General features: G+C 42.1%; 2 pseudogenes; one reads left to right on the top strand and one right to left on the bottom strand.

Annotated features, from left to right (window-relative positions):
- Positions 1–2248: 2248 nt before the first annotated feature.
- Positions 2249–2367, bottom strand: LOC148522341 (5S ribosomal RNA; annotated as a pseudogene).
- A 6722-nt stretch (positions 2368–9089) lies between these two features.
- On the top strand, positions 9090–9208 carry LOC148522340 (5S ribosomal RNA; annotated as a pseudogene).
- The last annotated feature ends 15429 nt before the right edge of the window (positions 9209–24637 follow it).

Raw genomic sequence — 24637 nt, 5'->3', positions numbered from 1 at the left:
CTGTCCTGCTATCCCATCTGCAGGCCGCAGTGTCCAGCAGTGAGGGGAAGTTCGGGGAAGTATAGCAGAGCAGCGGGTGAATAGATGCCGAGCACGCACACAGTATCTATTCACAGTGCGGGGAGAGCCCCGAGCACAGCCCAGCATCTCCGGGAGTGCTGGACACACCCCTAGAGTGATGAAAATGGGGGCATGCCGCAAAGCCACGCCCTCCGAACTAGGTCACACCTCTTCAAACGCACTCACAGGATTCTTATTTCAAGTTTGAATATGTTGGAAAGTATGCAATGAGTGATTTTAATGCCCCTGCAGTGCCCGCACATGGAGCACTAGTCTCTGTTATAAAAAAAAGTTCCTCATACCTACCAAGGTATTATTATTATTATTATTATTATTATTATTATTATACAAATAATTTATGAACTCGGCACCAGTACCTAAACCAATAAATTAATCACTGGTGTGATTTAAGGTAGTGAAACACAATGCAAGTAATCCCAAAGGCGTTAACCTACATGGGCGTCTGCTCCTATGTCAATAGTCTGTAGTGTTGGTGAGTACACTACTTTGTAAATAGAAAAGGGGGGTTATTGACTGTGGGCGACCAACCTGCTATTGATACATGGTGATAATATATAAAAGTGTTACGTGCAAATGTGCTTAATAATCAGCTATACAATTGTATATTAAAACATAGAATAATAAAGTGCTTAGTGCAATGAAAAAAATAACTTTAGCGGCATAGACCAATGAAGTGACAAAAGATTGCTAATACCATTTAAAATACCAATTTAATAAAGTTTTAAAGAGATAAAAATAAACACTGTGGTTCCTAAAAGAGGAATTACCACCAAATAGCAATAATAGAAATATATAAGCAATAAAAAATGGTTCGTTTTTCAGAAGTGAATAAGAGAATTTAGCTGATCTGAATATCAATGCAAGAGAGTCTGGATGTAAATCACATGGGCAAGCTATAATAACCCAATGCGTTTCATCTGTTGACTTCTTCCTGGGGATGAAGGTTAGGGAATGGTGGTCACCTATTTATACCCCTTTTCCACCTTCCATTAGGGACTGAGAACTTCCGGGTCACAGTTCAATTGTGCATCCGGATCACATGTCAAAAATTCAAATATGGCGCATATCTTTATAGAAGGCGCCTAGAATCTAAACGTTCACCATAGGCAATGTCCATAAAAACTTTTGGCAATGTCCATAAAAACTTTTAGTTAGTTTAGACCATCAGGTCTAGAATAATCGCATGCCTCCGTCCTTACATGTGTATACTTCCGCCAGGCCTATTACATCATGTCCAGTCACTTGTCATTCTCCGGGACAGGCTAACATAATCGTCCTGCCTTTCGCCATTCCTCTGTCATGTCCGGTCATGTGCCTCGCTCCGGAACACCATAGCACCGCCGTACTCCTGCTTGCGTGCTTCCATCATGCGTCTATGACACTTGGTCACATGCAGCGCTCCATACTTCCTCCGGCTACCCATCTGTGTTATGCAGTCCATGTCATGCACTTCCGCCAGCACTTATGGAAAGTGTGGTTAACTTCCGCCCTTAGTTGCCGTCATTATTGTCCATTGGTTTTGATACCTTTTAATAATAATGGGCCATATCTAGAAATAGATAAAATCAATCATAAATTATATGGATCTGGACCTTTGAGCATAAAGCTGTCCACCAATAAGTAATATCACTAATCATTGGTACAAATCATCATATGGTGTAATTAGTTACTTTGTGTATAAGCCATAAAAAGATCAATTATGTATGCAAGTATGAAAGGAATATTGTTGAAAGAAATAAATAGTTGATGTCACTGAGTATAGCTAATAGATGCCGTTCCTAAAATATATATATAAACAATAAATAAATAATAAATAATAATGGGTATAGTACAGTTCCAACTGGGAAAGTTATTAGTTCTGTCCCTTCTTCTTTTAGTTGGGAAGAGATAAGGGACTACTGATAAATAGGTTAAAAGTACATGTTATCCTATTCATTAATCTTAAAATTAAAAGCAGAGACTGATGGTGTTTGACTTCCCATGGGGTTTAGATTCCAAGTTGTACTGAATTATTAAAAAATGTTCCTTTCCAAGAGTAGAGGTTTCTGAATGATTATTGCATATAGTCCTTTTTCTTTTCTCATCTTTTCCATTTCCACATGAGACTTAATTCGGATCTTCAGGTGAAGCCCACATGGGCTGGTGTAAGAAAAACCTGGACTCTGATTAACTACAACACCCGGTATGCTCAGGAGGTCCCCCATCCCAGTACTAACCAGGCCCAGTTGTGTATAGCTTCCAAGATCAGACGAGATTGGGCACACGCACACTGGTATGGTAGTAGATGTTCCCAAGGCTTTTTGCCATCTAGTCACCACTTAGATTTGATAGTAGTCATTGGAGGAAAAGGCAAATCTACCACACCTGGTATTCTTTGGGGTCTCCCTCCCAAGTACTATCCAGGCACAATTCAAATTACCCCACTTAGGCACCCATCAAAAAATGGGAAATAATGTTATAGTAGTAGAAAAAAACGATTCTATTCATCTCTTGACTCCTTCTAGAGGAATGGTGCGATCTCGTAATAGTCATTGAATCCTTCAGGGACCATTGTATCAAGAGTAAAAATCCAGTACATTTCATGTTTGGACAGGAGGTTTCCTAAATCACCCCCTCTTTCACTCAACATAACGTATTCAATAGCTTTAAAATTAAGGTCTTCTGGATTGGAATTGTGTTTCTCAGAGAAGTGTTTAGACACCGCATGGCCTTCCACTTTGTTCTTAATGTTCCTGATATGCTCTTGAACACGTGTTTTTAATGCTCTTTTAGTTTTTCCAAAATACTTTATTCCGCAAGTACACTCCAACAAGTAGATAACTGATGTGGAATTGCAATTCATAAAGCTTTTTATGGGGAATTCTTTAGAGCCTGCTGAATTCATAAAAGATTTACATGTGGGATGTAAGTATTTGCATATGTTGCACCATCCGCACTTAAAGCTACCCTTGCAGCTTAGGATGCCACTCCCCATTTGCTTAACGGTTTTTTGCAAATAGCTAGGTGCTAGAATGTCTTTTAAGTTTCTTGTCTTCCTAAAAACAATCTGTGGTTTGGGTGGAAGTATCTCCTTCAAAACAGGATCCATAAGGAGAATATTCCAATTTTTGCTTAGGGATTTTTTAATTTTATTTTCATGGCCATTAAACATAGTGATAAACGGAACCAAATCTGTCTTGGAATTCTTATCATTGTACTTCAACAAATTGTTTCTATCCAGAGCTTTGGTTTTGTTCAGGGCTTTCTCCAGGATCTCTTCCGGATATTCTTTATCCCTGAATTTTTCCGCATATTGTTCCAGTTGTTCATTGCATATTCTTTGGTCACTACAATTATGTTTAATTCTATAAAATTGAGAATATGGTATGTTCTCTTTCCATCTACTTAGATGACAACTTTTAAAGTGCAAATAACTATTGGCATCGACATGTTTAATAAAATTCTTTGTGGAGATTTTACCTTCATCTCCTGTTAAAACCAAGTCTAAAAATTCAACAGATTTATTGTTAAAATTAGAGGTGAACTTTAAATTCATGTTATTATTTGAAACCAGAGATAAAAACTGATTAAAAACTTCTTCTTGCCCTTGCCAAATAATTAAAATGTCATCTATGTACCTTTTATAAAAGATGTTTGCTTTATAGGGATTATTATTATAAATAATAATTTTTTTCCCAGCATCCCATAAACAGATTAGCGAAACTGGTAGCGAAAGTGGTTCCCATAGCAGTACCACAGATTTGTTTATAAAATTGGTCTAAAAATTTAAAATAGATCACATAAAAACTCCTTGTGCAAATGGTCCACATGTCCATCCATCTCTAAGAATTCTCTTGTAGCAATAATTCCTTTTGTATGTTCAATACAGGTATATAAGGATTGTACATCAGTTGTAACCCAATTATATTCTTCTCTCCATTGGATCTCTTTTAAGGACTGTAGCACATTGGTAGTGTCTTTCAAATACGAATCTAGCTCCTTCACTTACTTCTGTAGAAAGATATCAACATATTTTGAAAGGTGTGATGTGAGTGACTCTGTCCCGGCTATGATAGGTCTACCCGGTGGTTTCTCCAACGATTTATGTATTTTGGGTAGGAAATAAAATATGGGGGTAATGGGGTTATTTTTCATTAAGAACTGGAACTCTTCCTTAGTAATGATTTTGTTATGTAGCCCATATACCAGGAGTACTCTTAATTCATCCGTATAGTCCTCTACGGGGTCACTCTCTAGTTTTTAGTATGAATCTGTATCATTGAGAAGTCTAGTGGCTTCCTCAATGTAATATGATTGGTCCATGATGACTAACCCCCCCCCCCCCTTATCAGCAGGTTTTTTTACGATGTTTTGGTTATTTTTCAATTCCTTTAAAGCTTTTTTCTCTTGGCAATTCAGATTTTGTTTCTTGATTTTCTCTACCTCTTTCTCGCATAAGTCCTTTTTCACCATCTCGTGAAAAACATTGATATGGCTCCCCTTGGATTCGATGGGGTAGTATGTAGATTTCCCCTTAAGCCCAGATTTTGATGCATTCTCATTCCAATTTCTAATCGGTGCATCCTCTTTTCTTAGAAAATGTCTCTTAAGAGTTAAATTCCGAACAAATTTATTGAGGTCTATAAAGACATCAAAGTTCTTCATAGTAGTAGTGGGTGCAAAAGTCAATCCTTTACTGAGTAAAGATATTTCAGGTTTCTGTAATACATGTTGCGAGATATTAAAAATACCTTTATCCCTTGGATCTATTGGAGGGTCCTCCTTTTAAGGTTCCTTCCTCCTGTTGCCCCGCTTTCCTCTTCATCTCTGTACCTTCTTTTTAATGGTGATGCTGGAAGGGTTGTTTCTCTTAATGCGGTTTTTCTGTTGCTGAATACATTGTCCTGTCCCGGTGATAAAAAAAGTTCTCCATCACTGTTAGAATCCGTACGTTGGAGTACAGAAAATCTGTTTTTCATATGGATAGTTCCCTCCGTGGGATGAATCTTCTCCTCCTGTACTTTCCTATAGCTGTTTCTCCTTCTAGGGGGTACTGTTTACCAGCTGGGTCTTTCCCAAGATTCTAATCTTTGTACATTCCTTTCATTCCTTCTAAACTTGCTCCAATTCTTAATTTGGTTCATCTCATAGTCCTTCTTGTCCCTGATGAATTTCTTTTCTTTGCCCTTCATCACACCCTCTTCAATTCTTTCAATCTTTTTGATGAGAACTTTCTCATTCTCCTTATATTCCTCTTTTTCCTTCGCTTCTTCCATTTTGGTCTCCATACCTTTTATTTCTTGTTCTAGGGTGTTAAGTATGGTTTTCTTCTCTTCAATAATAAGTCGCATCAAATCTAAAGAACATCTATGTAAAATGTCCTCCCAGTTTCTCATAAAATCTGGTTTATCTAAACCAAAGTTGGGATTCTTCAATAATCTGAGTCCTCTAGGGATTCTATTCACTGTAATGTAATGTTCAAGCCCCTTTATGTCCCACCATGCCTTGATTTCCTTAGTAATCAGTTTTTCTATATCCCAGAACATATTGTCAATATTTTTAGTTGGGATATTCTCACTGGGAACTGCATTTTCATTAAACACCCTTTGACAATAATCACTTCTTTTATTCAAACGGTCTCTGTTTCTAAACATATTATTAAAAAAGTGTATAGTGTATGTGTATACAAAAAAAAATATATAATAAACAATTGGTGTTGTACTGTCAGCCTTAATTCAAACCACCAAATAGGAAATTGCACAAATAATTTATGAACTTGGCGCCAGTACCTAAACCAATAAATTAATCACTGGTGTGATTTAAGGTAGTGAAACACAATGCAAGTAATCCCAAAGGTGTTAACCTACATGGGCATCTGCTCCTATGTCAATAGTCTGTAGTGTTGGTGAGTACACTACTTTGTGAATAGAAAATGGGGGTAATTGACTGTGGGCGACCAACCTGCTATTGATACATGGTGATAATATATAAAAGTGCTATGTGCAAATGTGCTTAATAATCAGCTATACAATTGTATATTAAAACATAGAATAATAAAGTGCTTAGTGCAATGAAGAAAATTACTTTAGCAGCAGAGACCAATGAAGTGACAAAAGATTGCTAATACCATTTAAAATACCAATTTAATAAAGTTTAAAAGAGATTGAAAGAATTGAAGAGGGTGTGATGAAGGGCAAAGAAAATAAATTCATCAGGGACAAGAAGGACTATGAGATGAACCAAATTAAGAATTGGAGCAAGTTTAGAAGGAATGAAAGGAATGGACAAAGTTTAGACTCTTGGGAAAGACCCAGCTGGCGAACAGTACCCCCTAGAAGGAGAAGCAGCTATAGGAAAGTACAGGAGGAGAAGATTCATCCCATGGAGGGAACTATCCATATGAAAAACAGATTTTCTGCACTCCAACGTACGGATTCTAACAGTGATGGTGAACTTTTTTTTATCACCGGGACAGGACAATGTATTCAGCAACAGAAAAAACACATTAAGAGAAACAACCCATCCAGCATCACCATTAAAAAGAAGGTACAGAGATGAAGAGGAAAGTGGGGCAACAGGAGGAAGGAACCTAAAAACCTGAAATATCTTTACTCAGTAAAGGATTGACTTTTGCACCCACTACTACTATGAAGAAGTTTGATGTCTTTATAGACCTCAATAAATTTGTTCGGAATTTAACTCTTAAGAGACATTTTCTAAGAAAAGAGGATGCACCGATTAGAAATTGGAATGAGAATGCATCGAAATCTGGGCTTAAGGGGAAATCTACATGCTGCCCCATCGAATCCAAGGGGAGCCATATCAATGTTTTTCATGAGATGGTGAAAAAGGACTTATGCGAGAAAGAGATAGAGAAAATCAAGAACCAAAATCTGAATTGCCAAGAGAAAAAAGCTTTAAAGGAATTGAAAAATAACCAAAACATCGTAATAAAACCTGCTGATAAAGGGGGGGGGGTTAGTCATCATGGACCAATCATATTACATCGAGGAAGCCACAAACTCCTCAATGATACAGATTCATATGAGAAAATTGAGTGACCCCGTAGAGGAATATACAGATGAATTAAGAGTACTCCTGGTATATGGGCTACATAACAAAATCATTACTAAGGAAGAGTTCCAGTTCTTAATTAAAATAACCCCATTACCCCCATATATAATTTCCTACCCAAAATACATAAATCATTGGAGAAACCACCGGATAGACCTATCATAGCCGGGATAGAGTCACTCACACACACCTCTCAAAATATGTTGATATCTTTCTACAGAAGTATGTGAATTAGCTGGATTCATATTTGAAAGACACTACCAATGTGCTACAGTCCTTAAAAGAGATCCAATGGAGAGAAGAATATAATTGGGTTACAATTGATGTACAATCCTTATATACCTGTATTGAACATACAATAGGAATTAATGCTACAAGAGAATTCTTAGAGATGGATGAAAGTGTGGACCATTTGCACAAGGAGTTTTTATGTGATCTTATGTCTTTTATATTGAATCACAATTATTTTAAATTTCTAGACCAATTTTATAAACAAATCTGTGGTACAGCGATGGGAAACACTTTCGCTCCCAATTTCGCTAATCTGTTTATGGGATGCTGGGAAAAAAATAATTATTTATAATAATAATCCCTATAAAGCAAACATCATCTGTTATAAAAGGTACATAGATGACATTTTAATTATTTGGCAAGGGCAAGAAGAAGTTTTTAATCAGTTTTTATCTCTGGTTTCAAATAATAACATGAATTTAAAGTTCACCTCTAATTTTAACAATAAATCTGTTGAATTTTTAGACTTGGTTTTAACGGGAGATGAAGGTGAAATCTCCACAAAGAATTTTATTAAATATGTCGATGCCAATAGTTATTTGCACTTTAAAAGTTGTCATCTAAGTAGATGGAAAGAGAACATCCCATATTCTCAATTTTATAGAATTAAATGTAATTGTAGTGACCAAAGAATATGCAATGAACAACTGGAACAATATGCGGACAGATTCAGGGATAAAGAATATCCGGAAGAGATCCTGGAGAAAGCCCTGAACAAAACCAAAGCTCTGGATAGAAACAAATTGTTGAAGTACAAAGACAAGAATTCCAAGACAGATTAGGTTTCATTTAACACTATGTTTAATGGCCATGAAAATAAAATTTAAAAATCCCTAAGCAAATATTGGAATATTCTCCTTATGGATCATGTTTTGAAGGAGATACTTTCACCCAAACCACAGATTGTTTTTAGGAAGACAAGAAACTTAAAAGATATTCTAGCACCTAGCTATTTGCAAAAAAAAATTAAGCAAATGGGGAGTGGCATCCTAAGCTGCAAGGGTAGCTTTAAGTGCGGATGGTGCAACATATGCAAATACTTACATCCCACACGTAAATCTTTTACGAATTCAGCAGGCTCTAAAGAATTCCCCATAAAAAGCTTTATGAATTGCAATTCCACATCAGTTATTTACTTGTTGGAGTGTACTTGCGGAATAAAGTATTTTGGAAAAACTAAAAGAGCATTAAAAACACGTGTTCAAGAGCATATCAGGAACATTAAGAACAAAGTGGAAGGCCATGCGGTGTCTAAACACTTCTCTGAGAAACACAATTCCAATCCGAAAGACCTTAATTTTAAAGCTATTGAATACATTATGTTGAGTGAAAGAGGGGGTGATTTAGGAAACCTCCTGTCCAAACATGAAATGTACTGGATTTTTACTCTTAATACAATGGTCCCCGAAGGATTCAATGACTATTATGAGATCGCACCATTCCTCTAGAAGGAGACAAGAGATGAATAGAATCGTTTTTTTCTACTACTATAACATCATTTCCCGTTTTTTAAATGGGTGCCTAAGTGGGGTAATTTGAATTGTGCCCAGATAGTACTTGGGAGGGAGACCCCCAAAGAATACCAGGTGTGGTAGATTTGCCTTTTCCTCCAATGACTACTATCAAATCTAAGTGGTGACTAGATGGTGAAAAGCCTTGGGAATATCTGCTACCATACCAGTGTGCGTGTGCCCAATCTCCTCTGATCTTGGAAGCTATACACAACTGGGCCTGGTTAGTACTGGGATGGGGGACCTCCTGAGAATACCGGGTGTTGTAGTTAATCAGAGTCCAGGCTTTTCTTACACCAGCCCATGTGGGCTTCACCTGAAGATCCGAATTAAGTCTCATGTGGAAATGGAAAAGATGAGAAAAGAAAAAGGACTATAAGCAATAATCATTCAGAAACCTCTACTCTTGGAAAGGAAAATTTTTTAATAATTCAGTACAACTTGGAATCTAAACCCCATGGGAATTCAGTTTCTGCTTTTAATTTTAAGATTAATGAATAGGATTACATGTACTTTTAACCTATTTATCAGTAGTCCCTTATCTCTTCCCAACTAAAAGAAGAAGGGACAGAACTAATAACTTTCCCAGTTGGAACTGTACTATACCCATTATTATTTATTATTTATTTATTGTTTATATATATATTTTAGGAACGGCATCTATTAGCTATACTCAGCGACATCAACTATTTATTTCTTTCAACAATATTCCTTTCATACTTGCATACATAATTGATCTTTTTATGGCTCATACACAAAGTATCTAATTACACCATATGATGATTTGTACCAATGATTAGTGATATTACTTATTGGTGGACAGCTTTATGCTCAAAGGTCCAGATCCATATAATTTATGATTGATTTTATCTATTTCTAGATATGGCCCATTATTATTAAAAGGTATCAAAACCAATGGACAATAATGACGGCAACTAAGGGCGGAAGTTAACCACACTTTCCATAAGTGCTGGCGGAAGTGCATGACATGGACTGCATAACACAGATGGGTAGCCAGAGGAAGTATGGAGAGCTGCACGTGACCAAGTCACGCAACGCATGACGGAAGCATGCAAGCGGGAGTACGGCGGTGCTATGGTGTTCCGGAGCGAGGCACATGACCGGACGTGACGGAGGAACGGCGAAAGGCAGGACGATTATGTTAGCCTGTCCCGGAGCAGGACACGTGACTGGACATGATGTAATAGGCCTGGCGGAAGTATACACATGTAAGGACGGAGGCATGCGATTATTCTAGACCTGATGGTCTAAACTAACTAAAAGTTTTTATGGACATTGCCAAAAGTTTTTATGGACATTGCCTATGGTGAACGTTTAGATTCTAGGCGCCTGCTATAAAGATATGCGCCATATTTGAATTTTTGTCATGTGATCCGGATGCACAATTGAACTGTGACCCGGAAGTTCTCAGTCCCTAATGGAAGGTGGAAAAGGGGTATAAATAGGTGACCACCATTCCCTAACCTTCATCCCCAGGAAGAAGTCAATGGATGAAACGCGTTGGTATATTATCACTTGCCCATGAGATTTACATCCAGACTCTCTTGCATTGATATTCAGATAAGCTAAATTCTCCTATTCACTTCTGAAAAACGAACCATTTTTTATTGCTTATATATTTGTATTATTGCTATTTGGTGGTAATTCCTCTTTTAGGAACCATAGTGTTTATTTTTATCTCTTTTAAACTTTATTAAATTGGTATTTTAAATGGTATTAGCAATCTTTTGTCACTTCATTGGTCTATGCTGCTAAATTTATTTTTGTCATTGCACTAAGCACTTTATTATTCTATGTTTTAATATACAATTGTATAGCTGATTATTAAGCACATTTGCATGTAGCACTTTTATACATTATCACCATGTATCAATAGCAGGTTGGTCGCCCACAGTCAATAACCCCCCTTTTCTATTATTATTATTATTATTCTTTATTTATATGGTGCCACAAAGTTTCCGCAGCGCCTTACACAGTACAAAAATGAGCACACGAGAAAAACAGTTAATAGTAATTAGGGATGAGCGGGTTCGGATTTCAGAAATCCAAACCCCCCCGAGCCCCCCTGATCCGAGTCGTATCCGAGTCAGGCTCGACTTTTCCCGTCTGACTTGGATCTGAAATCGAGGCAAAACGTCATCATCCCGCCTTCCTGATCTCGCGGGTTTTGGATTCTATAAAAGGTCCCCGCGTTGGCGCCATTTCTCACTCCGGCTGTGGACAGTGAAGAGGGAGGGTGGGAGGTAGGGTTGGCTGGGCTGTGTTGTGCTGCTGTTGTCCATAGGGACTGTGACCACTCAGTCCATAGGGGCTGACTGGGCTGTGTTGTGCTGCTGTTGTCCATAGGGGCTGGCTGGGCTGTGTTGTGCTGCTGTCATAGGGGCTGGCTATGCTGTGTTGTGCAGTTAGTTGTCCATAGGGGCTGTGTCCACTCAAAAGTCTATAGGGGCTGGCTGGACTGTTTTGTGCAGTGTCCCATAAAGGCTGTAGTCCTAGAGGGGTGCTGTAGTGCTGTCCAGGGGGTGATCTGTGCATCAGGGGTTCTCCCCCAAAGTGCACTCCAAACAATAATAATTTATTTTTCTGTGTTTGTGAATTGTGTGCACAGTAGCCGCACGAGCATCAACAAAGTAACGCCAAGCGTGCTCCTGTGTCATAAGTAAAGGGCTGGCTGGCTTGACTGTTAAAGGGTGCTGTAACCGCCAAAGTGCACTCCAAACAAAATAAAAAAATATTTTCTGTGTTTGTGAATTGTGTGCACTGTGGGCGCACGTGCATCAACAAAGTAGCGCCAAGCATGCGCCTGTGTCATAAGAAAAGGGCCGGCTGGCTCATCTGTTAAAGGGTGGTGTAACCCACCAAATTGCACTCCAAACCAAATAAAAAATTATTTTCTGTGTTTGTGAATTGTGTGCGCAGTAGCCGCACGTGCATCAACAAAGTAGCGTCAAGCATGCGCCTGTGTCATAAGTGAAGGGCCGGCTGGCTTGTCCATTAAATGGTGCTGTAACCCCCAAAGTGCACTCCAAACAAAATAAAAAATTATTTTCTGTGTTTGTGAATTGTGTTTACTATGGCTGCACGTGCATCAATAAATGAGCAGCGCCAAGCGTGCGCCTGTGTCCCATAAGTAAAGGGCCGGCTGGCTTGTCCGTTAAAGGGTGCTGTAACCCCCAAAAGTGCACTCCACACAAAATAAAAAATGATTTTCTGTGTTTGTGAACTGTGTGCACTGTGGCCGCATGTGCATCAACAAAGTAGCGCCAAACGTGCGCCTGTGTCCCATAAGTCTGTTAAAGGGTGGTGTAACCCCCAAAGTGCACTCCACAAAAAATAAACAATTCTTTTTATTCTGTGCTTGTGTGCGAAATGTATGCGCAGTAGCCGCACGTGCATCAACACATCAGCAGCGCCAAGCGTGCGCCTGTGTTATAAGTCAAGGGCCGGTTTGGACATCTGGTCCAGACTGAAGGACGTGCCAACAATTACTGACATGTCTACTGTAACTGCAGATGATACTGTCACCACTTACAGAATGGTGGAGGAATTATTTTCTGTGTTTGTGTGCACTGTGGCTGCATGTGCATCAACAAAGGAGCAGCGCAAGCATGCACCTGTGTCATAAGTGAAGGGCTGGCTGGCTTGTCCATTAAAGGGTGCTGTAACCCCCAAAGTGCACTCCAAAAAAATAAAAAATTCTTCATTTTTTTCTGTCTTTGTGAATTGTGTGGGCTATAGCCACACCTGCATCCTCAAAGCAGCAGCGACAAGCGTGCATCTGTCTGTTAAAGGGTGGTGTAACCCCCTAAGTGCGCTCCAACCAAAATAAAATAATCTTCTTTTTTTTTCTGTGTTTGTGTGTGAAATGTATGCGCAGTTGCCGCACCTGCATCCTCAAAGCAGCAGCGACAAGCATGCATCTGTCTGTTAAAGGGTGGTGTAACCCCCAGAGTGCGCTCCAAACAAAATAAAATAATCTTCTTTTTTTCTGTGTTTGTGTGTGAAATGTATGCGCAGTAGCCGCACCTGCATCCTCCAAGGAGCAGCAACAAGCGTGCGTCTGTCTGTTAAAGGGTGGTGTAACCCCCAAAGAGCGCTCCACAAAAAATAAAAAATTCTTCTATTTTTTCTGTCTTTGTGAATTGTGCGGGCTGTAGCCGCACCTGCATCCTCAAAGCAGCAGCGACAATCGTGCGTCTGTCTGTTAAAGGGTGGTGTAACCCCCAAAGTGCGCTCCAACCAAAATAAAATAATCTTTTTTTCTGTGTTTGTGTGTGAAATGTATGCGCAGTAGCCGCACCTGCATCCTCCAAGGAGCAGCGACAAGCGTGCGTCTGTCTGTTAAAGGGTGGTGTAACCAATAAAGTGCGCTCCAACCAAAATAAAATAATCTTTTTTATTTCTGTGTTTGTGTGTGAAATGTATGCGCAGTAGCCGCACCTGCATCCTCAAAGCAGCAGCGACAAGCGTGCGTCTATCTGTTAAAGGGTGGTGTAACCCCCAAAGTGTGCTCCAACCAAAATAAAATAATCTTTTTTACTGTGTTTGTGTGTGAAATGTATGCGGAGTAGCTGAACCTGCATCCTCAAAGCAGCAGCGACAAGCGTGCGTCTGTCTGTTAAAGGGTGGTGTAACCCCCAAAGTGCGCTCCAACCAAAATAATAATCTTTTTTTCTGTGTTTGTGTGTGAAATGTATGCGCAGTACCCGCACCTGCATCCTCCAAGCAGCAGCAACAAGCGTGCGTCTGTCTGTTAAAGGGTGGTGTAACCCCCAAAGTGCACTCCAACAAAAAAAAAACATTTTCTCCTGTGTTTGTGAATTGTGTGCACTGTACGTGCATCAACAAAGGAGCAGCACCAAGCGTGCGCCTGTGTCCCATAGGTCTGTTAAAGGGTGGTGTAAGCCCCAAAGTGCACTCCACAAAAAATAAACATTTATTTTTATTCTGTTTGTGTGCGAAATGTATGCGCAGTAGCCACACGTGCATCAACACAGCAGCAGCTCCAAGCGTGTGCCTGTGTCATAAGTCAAGGGCCAGTTTGGACATCTGGTCCGGACTGAAGGATGTGCCAACAATTTCTGACAAGTCTACTGTAACTGCATATGATACTGTCACCATTGACAGAATGGTGGAGGATTACATCAATGACAGCATCCAAGTAGGTATGTCAGACAGTCCGTACCTGTACTGGCAGGAAAAAGAGGCAATTTGGAGGCCCCTGTACAAACTGGCTCTATTTTACTTGAGTTGCCTCCCCTCCAGTGTGTACTCCGAAAGAGTGTTTAGTGCAGCCGGAAACCTTGTCAGCAAAAGAAGTAGGAGGTTGCTTCCACAAAATGTGGAGATGATGTTCATAAAAATGAATTATCAACTCTTCCAGGGAGACCAGCCTCCAGAACATACAGAGGGACCTGTGGTGGTGGATTCCAGCGGGGACGAATTAATACTCTGTGAGGATGAGGATGTACACAACACTGAAGAGGGTGAGGAATCGGTGGATGAGGAGGATGAGGATGACATCTTGCCTCCGTAGAGCCAGTTTGTGCAGGGACATATTAATTGCCAGCTTATTTTGTGGGGGCCCAAACGAACCAATAATTTCAGCCACAGTCGTGTGGCAAACCCTGGCGCTGAAATGATTGGTTTGTTAAAGTGTGCATGTCCTGTTTATACAACATAAGGGTGGGTGGGAGGGCCCAAGGACAATTCCATCTTGCACCTCTTTTTTTTCTTTGCATTATGTACTGTTTGGGGCCTAGTTTTTCAAACTGCCATCCTGTCTGCCACTGCAGTGTCACTCCTAGATGGGCCACGTGTTTGTGCCGCCCACTCGTGTCGCTTACCATAGTCATCCAGCTACCTCGGTGCAACCTTTTGGACATAAAAACACTATTGTGAGGTGTTCAGAATAGACTGGATATGAGTGGAAATTAAGGTTATTGAGGTTAATAATAGCACAGGAGTAGAAAGCCCACAAATTCTGTGATTTTAGCTGTTTTTATGCTTTTTAAAAAAAAAATACAGATCCAAAACACAAAACCCACGTAAGGGTGGTTTTCGCAAAACCAATCCAGATCCAAAACACAAAGAAAGATCCAGATCCAAAACCAAAACACAAAACCCGAAAAGTGGCCGGTGCACACCCCTAATTATTTGTCTCCTTATCTATTATGGTGGTTAATACTTCACCCATTTTGGCTCTGAGGTCAATACTCTCCCAGTGGAGACAGGTGTCTAGGGTGTTTTCTGGTAGAGCATCTAAAGTGTGAATGCGGTGTGGTGGGTTGCTGGAACATGCAGTGTAAGGTTGTCTGTCATCAGCTTTAGGCTTGCAAAATTATTTTTTTGTTACAAGTATTGTAGCGCTTATTGAAAGCAGGACATTTGTGGAATGCATGAGAATGGTGACCACCTCAATTCACACAGCATGTTTGTTGCTGCACGCATTGCTGGAGGTCACCTACCTGCACACAGCAGTGGCTGCAGCCTCAATGACTAAGTTACTGCAGAGCACTGTACAGGCGTGATGGCATGTGTCTGTGGAACCAATGATGTCATGGAGTCACATCGCCTTAGGTTGCAGCCCGGGCCACATCTGAGCACCAGGAAGAGTTCACCGCTGCCCAGGCCCAAAGTTAGCACTTGCAGTGCTGCTGGCTACCAGCTCTTAGTTTGTTGACAGGCCCATCAATCTTGATCAGGCCATGGCAGCGGCCCCACTGCGCCCCCCATGTGGCTGCCCCACTGGAACTGCCGTGGTGCCGGTTCTGCCAGTGGGTAGATAACTAATGTTCATATACTGTTTATATAACTGTTAGTTGCAGAGAAGTTGTAGAAAATATATAAAAGATTAGTAATTGTATTTTATGCACTTTCTGCTCTTTGTGTATGTCAACCACAAAAACCTGGTGTTTATTCATGTGCACTTAGTTCCTATCACAGTAGCTGTAGATGATTCTGGATCACCAAAGAACCTTGTGAGTGATTGGTGTAGGAGGATACTTCCTCAAAATGTGGAAAAGCTCATGTTCATAAAAATGAACTACAAATTCTATGAGGAAGACCTTTGCCGCCAATTGCAACAAAGTACAGAGACTTCTGAAATGGTGGATTCCAGTAGGCTAAATTTGTGTGATGATGATGTTAACAGTGATGAGAGTGAGCAGGATGAGGATGATAATGACATCTTCCAAGTGTAGAGATGATTAACAATGCTCTTAGCTGCCTTAAGCCCATTGGTAGCTTGTATTGTGGGGGGCCCAAACAAACCAAGTACTTCAGCCACAAAAGTGGTAGTCCCTGTTGCTGAAGTACTTGATTTGTTAATCTGTGTTTGTCCTTTTTAATATACAACATAAGGGTGGGTGGGAACGCCTCTGTCTGGGCAGCCACGCCCCCGGCACACCCACCAAAGGTGGCGTGCTGTCAATCACCATCAACAGCACGCCCCCTTTGGTGCGAGACACAACATCTCCACTTCTAAAAACTCTCACTTTAGTAAATATACCCCTAGCACTGAAAAGGGTTAAGTACTGTAGAATCTATAACCTTCTATTTTTATGTACAACAACATATTTAAATTCCTTTTAGTTATCAGCCTCTGAAATGCATCCAGGGCCACATTATGGGCCACATGGGCCTGGAGCTGAAAATGATACAAGTGTCATTAATGGTTACCGGATAAATAGAAAGCATATATGGAACCCAAGGTGTTTAAACCTTCTTACTTCCGGATGTGCACATCGTATGGACTTGTGGAATGCATGTTGGAACGCAAATTCACAACTTCCGGACATACGCAGTGTACAAACAGTTTGAAATGCAAACCGCTGTTTCAGAAGCCATCTTGTTTCCGGTGATGAACTTTCGGTTATCGTAATTCTGATTACGGACATTGGTTATTATTACACTTACCGAAACTTGTTTAGACTAATGAACATCACCTGTTAATTCAAGGGGGTATATAAACTCGATCACTATAATAGCCACATGACGCTTCTGAGGAAGAAGCTTGCAGCTCGAAGCGTGTAAAGCGGTGTGGCTGCGAACACTGACAGATGGCTGTGGGGATGTACCATCTGTGACAATCCTGAAGGAAGATGGTTTTCTGGGACTCTGCTGCTCCATTGGGCACCATCTGGTCTGCTGGGTATGAGATGTACCACGATGCCAATCGGCTGGTATACATTTGTGTTTTTTTTATTCAAATTTGAGTGCAATGAATATTAAAATTGTATTACTTGTACTGAGTTACCTGCACACCTCGTCTTTATTTTTTGCTTCTCCCTGAGTACGAATACATGCCCATGAATATGAGGGAAATTAAATACCACGTTGCTCATATGGGAGTAAATTAATAAACACTCATTATTGCCTGGATATTGGAAGATATTACATATTCGGTTGTGCCTATAAGGACCTAGCAGTGGCATAACATGGGGGGGTTGAGTGAGGCACGTGCCCTGGGTGCCGTCAGACCCGGCAGTGCAGGGGACGTGCGGACCTTGGCACTACGCAGTAAAACAAACTCGCCAGTGGTGGTGTGTTTGTTTTAGCACTGCAGCCAATAAGAGTCAGACAGACTCTTATTGGCTGCTGCACCCTGGGCACTGAAAAGGGGAACTACTGGGGGCTCTGTATAAGGGGCACTATATATTAGGCACTACTGGGGCCACTATATAAGGGGCTCTACTGCAGGCATTGTGTAAGGGGTACTACTGGGGGCACTATATATTGGGCACTGCATAAGCAGAACTACTAAGGGTACTGTATAAGGGGCACTATATATAGGGCACTACTGGGGGCACTATATATTGGGCACTGCTTTAGAGACACTATACATTGGGCACTACTGGGGGCACTGCATAAGGGGCACTACTGAGGGCACTGCGTAAGGGGCACTACTGGGGGCATGCATAAGGGGCACTACTGGGTGCACTGTACAAGAGGCACTACTGGGGACACTGTATAAGGGGCACTACTAGGGGCACTGCATAAGGGGCACTGCATAATGGGCACTAAAACAGGGGGCAATGAATAAGGGGCACTACTACTGGTGGCAATGCATAAGGAGCACTGCATAATGTGCACTACAACAGGGGCATTGCATAAGGGGCACTATTATTGGAGAACTGCATAATGTGCACTACAACAGGGGGCATTGCATAAGGGGCACTGCTACTACAGGCACTGCATAAAGGGCACTACTACAGGCAGGGCCGGTGCTAGGTGTCAGCGACATCCCGTGCTTCCCCTCCACCCGCTCCTTCCCTGCGTCTTCCCCCTGACCATAATACCGGCAGCAGGTGGATGGTGGGCGGGGATTTTCTTTAGCCGGACCCGGTGAACCTGTGCGGCCGCACTGACAGAATGTGTCAGGAGCCAGCCCTGACTACAGGGGACATTGCGTAAGGGGCACTACTACACTGGGCATTGCATAAGGGGCACTACTACTGAGGGAAAAGTGATGAGAAACGGTGGTGTGTCATGTTGACATGCCCCCATTTTTTCAGTGGCCACACCCCTTGTGGCCACTTTACCCACTTTTTTTTCGGTGGGGGCTCCATTTTTCATCTTATACTGGGCTCCATATACCCTAGTAATGCCACTGGGACCTAGAGAATAATCCAGGAAAATCTTACACATTCAATAGTGTTTATAGAATATATATATATATATATATATATATATATATATATATATATGCTTGATTTAAAAAATTGCCAGTCTCTGGTTCTGCAGCACACCGAAGACAGGCTGAATAGGCTCAGTCTCTTCTATGCAGCCTATACTCTCGGGCGCAATACATGTTATTTAAATAAAAACAACAACACAGCAGATCACTGTTCATGGGTTTATTTTTGAGAGTTGGCCTAGAGCTGTAACTAGCTCTGACAGGCCAATATAAATATGACACTGCAATGGACCTATTTTAATATGTGGGCCTGGGGCTTCAGTGCCCCATTATTAATCCACTCATAATAATGAGTTAACAATTCATGTCTCCATACCTCCCAACATTCTGATAATGAGACTCGTTCGTACATGAAAAGGGGAGATGACCTCTTGCCACACCTCCTGGTGTGATATTTTAGGTGCATGTCCATGTTTCTCATCACGCTGCGGGCGAGCCTACGAGTACTCTGAATCAGGCATAAGTGCTGCACCTTCCTTCCTACAGTTTACATTACTTTGAGGTGATGAAGTGCCAGTAGTATTCTATGCCTACCACTATTGCTTATTACCTTATTGAGCTCTGGGGGTGGGGTCCCAATCAGTGAGCACACAAAGACATGTTTGTAACTTTAGTTATTAGTGCTCACTAAGGCTGCATAGACGTAGGCTGTGTTAGATGAAAAGTGTAATTACAATTTGATAACTAAGTCAGAGTTTAGCCGGAGTTAAACTGGAGGAAAACTGAGGGAAAAGAAACTCAAAACCAGAACACTTTCTGAACGACAACAAGCACTTATGTGAATTACCAAAATCAACATCTTCTGCTTTATGAATATCCAGAAAACTCCCTACTACACTCACTGCTCGGACATTGCAAATACTTCCCTATCTGCGAGCTGCTCTTGTTGATTGATCTTTGTTGATCATAACACTTCGGACTGGATCGGCTTGGTACATTGTAACTGTCCCCTCATACTACATAAGTTCTTCTTTGTATTGCCTTTTCCCATTGCGTCACATCTATCCACTTCAATAATTTGTTTAATAACTAATTCCTGCACCCACTACTCACATACCTCTATTTATATATCACTTTTTGAGCTTCGCTCATGCATTAGCAGCGCTGTTCTTTTATCTCTATTTTTGAACATTTAACAACTTTAATCCACACTGTCTCTACATCACACAGCCTCATCTCCAGTTTTCATCTCACTTATTACCTCGTCCACAGCATGAACACTCTTACTTCAAACACCCCCCTTAATCAGTGCCCACATAATCCTCTACTTTATCCATCCCTATCCTCCCCCTCTTGTCTCCTATGCTTGCTGTTCTCCCTTTTTTCTCACATCAGTCTGCTTTCCAACCCTCTGCTTCTTTCCCCCGCCATTACTGTTCCTCCACTCTGAACCACCTCCCTCCCTCCATGGCCTTGATACCCCACCTCTATGCCCATCGGGTTCTGCCTGTCACCTCCAGGACTGCCAAGAGAAATTCTGGGCCCGGGTACTGCAACATCCTGTGGGACCACAGCATGTCGGGCATGGCCGCACCAATTTGTGGGTGGGTCCTGCATGTGAGATGCACCCACTCACAGTAGCATGGCATAGCACCCAGCAGCTGGGATTAAAGTAGTATCAGTATCAGGATGGCAGGACAGTTCCATAATATATCCATTTTTATCTGGATGTACTTAGATGCTAAAATGTAACACACAATAATTAAAGGGCTACAACTTTATTTTGTACATCTCTCATGTAAATAACACATAATCAAAATCTATTTTCTGTCATAGAGACAGATGAATGAAGGACTTAATCTTGACATAACATCAGGTCATCCTAAACACACACATTCCGCAGCACATAACCTAACCCACTGTTCCATGCTCTTCCTCACTATCTACCCCATCTGTGTCACCCCTGTCTGTCTGCCCTTCCCCTTTAGAATGTAAGCTCTCACGAGCAGGGCCCTCAACCCTCACATGCTTCTCCTCCCCCTACTTATAGTATAATTTACTCCTAACTTCCCACTGCTCCTTTGTTGATGCACGTGCAGCCACAGTGCACACAATTCACAAACACAGAAAATAATTTTTTATTTTGTTTGGAGTGCACTTTGGGGGTTACAGCACCCTTTAATGGTCAAGCCAGCCGGCCCTTTACATTTGACACAGGCGCACGCTTGGTGCTACTTTGTTGATAACCGTGTGGCTACAGTGCACACAATTCACAAACACAAAAAATATTTTTTTATTTTGTTTGGAGTGCACTTTGGGGGTTACAGCACCCTTTAACGGACGAGCCAGCCGGCCCTTTAACTTATGACACACAGGTGCACGCTTGGCGCTACTTTGTTGATGCACGTGCGGCTACTGCGCACACAATTCACAAACACAGAAAAAATATATTTTTTGCACTTGGGGGGAGCACCCCTGATGGACAGAGCACCCCCTGGACAACACTACAGCACCCCTTTAGGACTGGGACACTGCACAGGACTTTGGAGTGGACACAGCCCCTATGGACAACTAACTGCACAACACAACCCAGCCAGCCCCTATGGACTTTGGAGGAGTGGACACAGCCCCTATGGACAACAGCAGCACAGGCCAACACAGCCAGCCCCTATGGACTTTGGAGTAGTGGACACAGCCCCTATGGACAACAGCAGCACCGGGCAGCACAGCACAGCACTACACTGCACTGCACTACACTACACTACACAGCCCAGCCAGCCCTAACTCCCACCCTCCCTCTTCACTATCCACAGCCGAGTGAGAAAATGGCGCCGACGCGGGTACCTTATATAGAATCCAAAACCCGTGAGACCCGGAAGGCGGGCTGATGACATTTTGCCTCGATTTCAGATCCCAGTCAGGCGGGAAAAGTCGAGCCTGACTCGGATCGGCCTCGGATCGGGGGGGCTTGGGGGAGTTCGGATTTCAGAAATCCGAACCCACTCACCCCTACAAATAATGCCATCAATATAAAAAATGTACACTGGTGACAAGTGTAACGTCATGTCACACAAACTCCTGCGCACAAACCCCAAAACACATAATGACTGCCTTCTCACTGTGATTTTTATTGCTTACAGTGGCCAAGTAATCAAAACCATGGACGTAGCCACACTACAATTCACAAATTTTCCACTGCAGTTTCATCAACCACTCCCAGGTTTGCCGAACAGCATAAAACTGGGGTTTATAACTTTAAGTGCTGATGTGCATATCATTCAATAGGATGTTCCAGAGTTAAAAGGCATTGCTGATCTGCTCAATTGTAATACCATTGGGAAAATCTCAGTCACCTATCTCATACATTTAGTTGAGACTGTTTATTCCCCCCCCCCCCCCCATTGTATGTACTCCCATACGTGTGCCTTTGGGCATGACAGCATTGGACGTCATTGCTTCAGTTGTAGAAGCAACCACATAGGTGTTGGCCATGGTTGCTGCAGTAAAAAAAAGATGGTTCTGTATTGACCCCGTGCCTCTGTACAAAGCTATGCTGCTATGATGACACTGCATCACCCCCTCAGAACTGTGGAGCAAGTAATAGCTGATATGCCAAATGCAAAGATATGTATTACTCTGGATGCCAAATGTGGATTCATAGCAGATGCTGGCAGATCTCTTTGGACAAGGAATCATCCATGTTCATCACGTTCCTGACACCTGTGGGCATGTATGCCTTCCTCAGAACGCCCTTCGACATATGCACTGGCAGTGAAGTATTCCAACATTGTGGAGCATCTCTTCAAGAGATACCCTTGTGAGATTATCATGGATGACATCCTAGTTTGAGGTTACACCATGGAAGAGCACGACATGCGCCTTTGCAAGGGTCTCCAAGGAATTGTAAAATCAACATGCAGTTAAACCCTGACAAGTGTCGTTTCAGTGTCACTGAGGTCCCATATGTTGGCTGTATCCTATTTTCAGAGGATGTTAAGCTGGAGCTTGTTAGGACACATGCTATTTAACACATGCCTACACCACAGACAAGATGACTCTGCAGCATTCTTTTGGTATGACCACGTACATTTCAAAATTTCTGCCACACTACAGTGAGGTTACAGCCCCACTCCGCCAGCTTTTATATATTGATGTTGAATGGCGTTGCTTGGACTGCCATGCTGCTACTATTTCTCTCCTCAAGGCTATGTTGACTTCCAGGCAGGTGCTCCAAGTTTTTGATGTGCACGTTCCTGTTGTGATCTATGTTGATGCCTCTGAGCATGGTTTTGCAGCTGTATGCTTGCAGCATAACAAACCAATCAGTTTTACTTCCAGGGCCCTTACTAAGACTGACTGATTGAAAAGGAGTCCCTGATGCTGATGATGACCTGAATGTCATGGAGTTTGATGTCCTCTCCTCCAGGCGCATGGAGGAGTTCCGTGATGCCACACTCTGGGATGACCTTTGCCCATGGTTGTCTCATTTTGTCCTACATGCCTGGCCTTCTTCCAGAGAACTGTCTCATGACCTGAAATAATTTTTCACCATCCGCAAATAATTAACCCTCTCAGATAGAATTTGCCTGCATGGTCGGCATGTCGTGATACCTTATAGCATTTATTTATTGTTTTGGCCCTCTATGGCTGCTGACATTGATCACGTTGACTCTGCCATTGCCCCCTGCAGTGCTTTACAGGCACATCATACCAAGGAACTGCTCGATCTCCATGAGGTTCCCTACCTCCCTTGGTCCATCATTGCTGCAGATCTCTTTGAATGGAGGGGAAAAGAGCACCTTGTGTTAATGGATTCATATTCTGGTTGGTTCAAGGTAGACTATCTTCCCAAACTGACAAGTGCCACTGTCATCTGCAAAATCAAAATACAGTTTTCTGCACGTGGCATACCACTCAAGCTACTAACTGACAATGCCATGCACTTCATGAGTGGTGAGATATCCGATTTCACCTGTGAATCGGATATCTTACATGTCACCAGCAGTCCTTGCTGTCCACAGTCCAATGGACTAGCAGAAAGGACAGTACGTTTTGCGAAGCACCTGTTGGACAAATGCTATAGAGATGGTTCTGAACTGTTTATGGAGCTTCTGAATTAGAGAAATAATCTGAGAGATGGACTTCTCTCTCCTGCTCAACACCTTCTGTCTAGGCAAACCTGCACCATAATACCCACTACCAAGTTAAAACATACAGATGTGTCCTCTTACATCCTTGCCGATCACACTAAAAATGTGCGCATGCATCGCGCCACGCGATTACCCACAGTAGCGTACGCTACGGTACACTAGGACGCACACTGCGATTGCACCATGCAATCCTATGGAGTCCTGGGTGTGAACACAGTGCGCAAATCTGCTCACGTGCGCACGCCTAAGGCCATGCATGGCACGATTTTCCACGTACACAGCAAAGATGCAAGAGGACATATCTGTAGGCCACAAGTTGAGAACAACGTGAAAGATACTCTTCAGAACTCCAGGTTGTGGCTCAAAGTCACTCATAATAAAGCATCCCATCGCTTAAGACCAGTGTTCTTGGGAAGAAGATCTGCATCCAGTACCCTGTGGGGCTTGACAGAGCTGGGACTGTGCAGGGATTTTCCAACAAACCCAACAACTCTGGCTTGCAACCTGACAGTGTTTTGTATGAGCACTACAGGCGCCACCTCCTAAGGGTGTGTGAGCCAATGCCTCCACCTCATCTGTCAGAACACCCACCATCATGCACACTGAGTCTTCTGAAGAAGCACCTATTGGGATGCAGGACAGTCTCATGCCCTTGCCCAATAGTGATCCTATTGAGACACCGAACACACCACTGACCCATTATTTTGTCACCAGGTCTGGGAGAATTTCCAAGGCTAATCCAGAACTATGTTACTTAGGGGCCTATTCATGATGTTAATTATCGGGGTCCGTTCGGACCCTGATAATTAACATTCTAACTCGCCTCGGATTCTGGAGCAATTCATCATTGCTCTGGCGCGGGGACAGGTTATATGAAAATCAGCTGTCCCTGC

Source organism: Taudactylus pleione, unplaced genomic scaffold, assembly GCF_031769625.1.
Source record: "Taudactylus pleione unplaced genomic scaffold, aTauple2 ptg000146l, whole genome shotgun sequence".
NCBI lineage: Eukaryota > Metazoa > Chordata > Amphibia > Anura > Myobatrachidae > Taudactylus > Taudactylus pleione.
Note: the sequence above shows the minus strand (reverse complement) of the source record. Positions and strands in the feature narration are given on the sequence as shown.